Genomic DNA, 4,644 nt, shown 5'->3' with positions numbered 1-4,644 from the left:
AGCCTGTCACCCTTTTTCTTGGATATGCCTTTGTCTTCATGAAGTACATTCTCAGGTAACGTCTTTCAAAAAAGGTATGTATGCGGCAAATGATCTGATTCTTCACGTGTCTGAGTGTCTGTTTTGCTTTCTTTTGCTTTTGCCCTTGCCTGGGAGTGTGATAGTCACCTCTAAAGGGCATAGTTCCTCTTTCTTCTAGCCTCAGAGGTTGCAAAGGCCAGGCGATTCTTGCTCCTTTCTAAATGAATTTTTTTTTCAGTCAAAGTTCGCTTGGGGTTAATAGATGCAGACTATTGCCTTTGGAATGGATTAGCAATGAGATCCTGCTGTGTAGCACTGGGAACTATGTCGAGTCACTTACGATGGAGCATGACAATGTGAGAAAAAAGAAAGAATACAAGTATGTGTAACTGGGTCACCATGCTGTACAGTAGAAACAAAACAAAACAAAAAAAAAACACCTCTTATAATCTTTATTTGGTGCTTTGAAGCTTCCTGCTGTCCAAGGAACGTTCCCCCGCCCCCGTCCTTTTCCGGCAGGTACTGGAAAGAGGCGCGCCAGGTGCGCAGCCTGCGCAGGCGCAGTTCTCTCTGGCGTTGGCCTGAGGGCTCACTCCCCACGCTGCCTTTGGGCAAGAGCCTGTGCCCTGCATCTGGTGGAGCCTCCTCCTGGGGAGGCGTTTGGGCACTGTGACTTTGCGCGGCAGAGGGGCATGGCATCGGGAGCAATGGACTTTGACTGATGGGTGGTGTGACCAGGCCCTTATTGGAGGTGTTGGAACCTGGGCCTCAAGCACCCAGTCCCAGGTGCTTCTCCCCGCGCCGCCGTTTGTCCCTCGAGAACCGGTGAGATCTAGTCTCCGCTGAGGAGAGAGGCTGTGCGGCTGCCTTAGGGGCGACTGCCGAGTCCCGTGAAGTCTCCTGTCCGGGACTGGATTTCTGAGGACACAGCACTAGGGTGAAAACTTACTGTGGGGAGTTTCCTGCGGGAAAAGCAGGGAAGAACAATGATGTGCGGCCAGGAAGGAGGGGGCCATTACTAAGACGGCCACAGCTTCTCACAGAGCTAACTGCTGGATCCCATAAGACATCTTCACCAACTTAGTGGCAAGCTGCGCATCTCCACACGGTCCCCCTGGAGGGAACCAGTATTGGCGCCGTCCCATCTCTCTGCTTTTGGTCAAAGATTTTTCCAATGGGAAACTTCCTCCACAATGGCAGGGCATATTTATTGCTGCCACGATGTTCCTTGGCAAATAGAAAGGATCCCTGGGGTAAGAGGCAAAGTGCTGTCAGCTGTGTCCCTGGGTTACCCAAGGGAACTTGGTGACAGCAGGCACCTTTGTAGCAGCAGCAGCGGCTGTGACCTCACTCCATAACCAAGGGAGCAGCGCCAGCAACCCTCTGGAATGGTGCATGAGCCCGTTCCCGCACAACTACTATTTTGGTAGCTCTGGGATATTATTGTTTTTTGGTCCCGTTTTCTGTTCTGTTTTTCTCATTCAAGTTTTTTAACAGCTAAGAGCTCTTTCCTAGTCTCTATTTATACTTTTGTCAAAGTATCCTGTTCTTCTTTTAAGGCTGTAATACTTTCTCAATATCCATGAGAATATTGGTTTTATCCTTAGTTTTCTGCTGTGGGAGGCAGTTGGCATAGTTCTTAACAGGATGCACTCTAGAACCAAGTAGACTGAGTTCGAGTCTGAGCTTTGTTATAAATTTATGTCCTTGGGGAATTCTCTGTGTTTTAGGTTTTTCTTTCTCATTTTCTTTTTCTTTCCTTTTCCTTCAAACAAATAGAAAATGTTTATTACACGAAAAGCCACTAATTGGTAAATTATCAATGTGTTAAACTTAAACAAGCATTAACTTAAAACTCTAAAAAGAAATCTTTACACTTTTATGATTCAAGCTAACTTACGTCCAAGTTCTAAAAGTTGTAAATTGGGGGTTTGAAAAATGTCACTCTAGGAGTTCCCATGGTGGCTCAGCAGAAACGAATCTGACCAGCAGTCATGAGGATGCAGGTTTGATCCCTGGCCTTGCTCAGTGGATTAAGGATCTGGTGTTGTCAAGCTGTGGTGTAAGTCACAGATGCAGCTCAGATCTGACGTTGCTGTGGCTGTGGTGTAGGCCAGCAGCTACAGCTCCAATTCGACCCCTAGCCTGGGAACCTCCATATGCAGCAGGGACAGCCTTAAAAAGACAAAAAAAAAAAAAAAAAAAAGTTACTCTAAACTTGTCCTAGTTAATTTTGATATGCCATAAAAAACTACTGTTTTGTCATTAAACATGAATAATGTTTGTAACATAAACTTATTTAAATAGATTTTACTTCAGTAGTAGGCCAACATATAAATTAACTGCCCTTTTAGTGTAAACAGGAATTACTATTGGCAGTGTCAATATGGAACATAATACCTGTCAATTCACATGCAATATAATGAATAATCATTGATTGGGCTAGTAATTTTTAAAGAACCCAGCTCTGTGTTTCCCCACAATAACTGAATATGCTAACATTCCCCTCAACTGTAATCAAGTTTATTATTTCATATTCTTCTCTATTTTCTTTGTCTCCAGATTGGAATAGTCCTATGTGGAATATGTAGAAGTGACCCAGAACTTGATGATCCTACATCTTTGTTCCATTCTTGCCAAACTTAGGTAAGTTTGTAAAGCCTAGAGGAATCTACTAACATGTTTTCACTCTTTGCTTGTTTTTTATAATTTTTCTATCTTTTTGTTCTATCTTTTCTTTTTCCTTTGCCTAACAAGATTTTCAAATTTATGTAAATCTATTTCTTAAGACCTGAAAATTTTTTTATTTTTTTATTTTTTTAAGGGCTGCACCTGTGGCATGTAGAAGTTTTCTGGCTAGGGGTTGAATCAGAGCTACAGCTTCCAGCCTACACCACGGCCACAGCAATGTGGGATTCAAGCCACATCTGTGACCCACACCACAGCTCACAGCAATGCTGATCCTTAACCAACTAGGTGAGGCCAGGGATACTAGTTGGGTTAGTTACTGCTGAGCCACAATGTGAACTTCTGAAACCTGAAAATTTTGTCAGCAGCAATTTTCTTTTTTCTACCTTTTCTGACTTTTCACTTGTTTCTTTATCAAGCTCAAAATTCTTCCTCTTTTTAATTCTTCTTCTGGGTGCAACTTTCTAATAGTCATCTTCGTGGATACTGCCATCGGTGTTCTTCTGCTACTTTTGCTCTTCCTCTTCTTTTAACTTATTTTAAATATGAGAAACATATCTATTGCATTTAGATACTTTTCTGTTTTTCCCAAGCTGCAGCTGGCAATTTGTTTCTTCTTTATTCCTCTTTTTCCTTTGATCATCTTTTTATTATTGTGAAGAAACAGATATATCCTCCATCTATAACTTGAAAATTTCCTCCTTTTTTGCTGCTTTTAGTTTTTAAATTCTGAATAGATTTTTTTTTCTTTTTCTCTGCAGTCAGAAACTTTTGTATAATTTTTTTTAGTGTTGCATTTCATCCTGTGTTTTTCCAGATAATGTTCTAAATTTTCTTCCATAAATGTTGTCTTCTCTTTGTGTTTGTTTCTCATTTTATAAACATCTGGTGATCACAGTCATCCAGTGCCCATGATGCCCTCCTGTTTGCTGAAATAATTTTTCAAAATCTACCATTTCTCCCAGAAGAGTATGTAATGGTACTTTGTCTATATGAATCTTGCTTGACATTGTTCTGAAAGCTCTCTGTTTTTCTGAGTAACCCAAAGTCCGTGTATCAATTCTTCTGGATAGACTCTCAACTCATTTTTAGTTTTTTTTTCTTTCATAAGCTCTTCATATATCAGTCTCTGCTCTTATCAAAAAGTACTCATTACATTTTCAGTTTTTGCTATTATTTTTCTGAGCTTTCAACAAAATCGGGTCTAAGTGTCACTTCTTTTAACCGATGCTGAAGTCTATACATCATTATGTATTTTGGCCAGTTGTTGCTGGATTTTTGCTTTTTCTAGTTTCCTCCTGATAATTTATTTTAAATTTTTCAACTGCAGTATGCCAAATAATGATATCTTTTTTCTCCCCAGGGGAGGAGAGTTAGAAGTATCTGTTTATCTCTTTCTACTAATAATTTTATTTAAAATTTTTTTCTGTTGTATGTGTAATCTTTGCTTTTTGGTCCAACTAGCTTTCTGCTTCAAAATTTGAAGGTGAAAAGGTTGAATTCGATCCCACATACTAAAACAGCCATCATTCTGTGTCATGGTTGCCATGAGTATAGCCATCTTTTCTGATAGAAAAACTGTGGCCACACTGGGTGTGCAGCCTAGGGCTTTACACAAGGGGGACTGCAAAACTAGCATGATTTCCTGCAAGCAGATGTACCTGAGGGAGAGGGAGAGGGAAAGCTGTGCTTTGATTTCTTCTTTCATAAAGTGGAGTAGGAAGACACTAAGCCTACCTCCTCCCACAGGCACACCAAAATTACAGTGAAGTATGGAGCAACTATTGATGAGAATGACCTAAAGACTTTCCACAACTAAACATATAAAGAAGGAGCCACAGTGAGACAGCTAAGAGAGAAGTGGAGACATAATATAGTCAAGACCCACACCACCAGGTAGGTGACCTACAAATCAGAGGATAATCACAACTGCAG

The 4,644-nt window shown here is 40.9% G+C and overlaps 1 pseudogene; it reads right to left on the bottom strand.

Moving 5' to 3' along the window:
- Window positions 1–3,348: 3,348 nt before the first annotated feature.
- On the bottom strand, window positions 3,349–4,236 carry LOC146406069 (coiled-coil domain-containing protein 112 pseudogene; annotated as a pseudogene).
- Between the last annotated feature and the right edge of the window lie 408 nt (window positions 4,237–4,644).

This window comes from Sus scrofa, chromosome 1 (genome assembly GCF_054392235.1).
Source record: "Sus scrofa isolate SSC_HxYL_T2T_F1_AM1 chromosome 1, Sscrofa_HxYL_maternal_Yorkshire_Landrace_v2.0, whole genome shotgun sequence".
Taxonomy (NCBI): domain Eukaryota; kingdom Metazoa; phylum Chordata; class Mammalia; order Artiodactyla; family Suidae; genus Sus; species Sus scrofa.
This window is presented reverse-complemented; position numbering and strand designations above follow the sequence as displayed.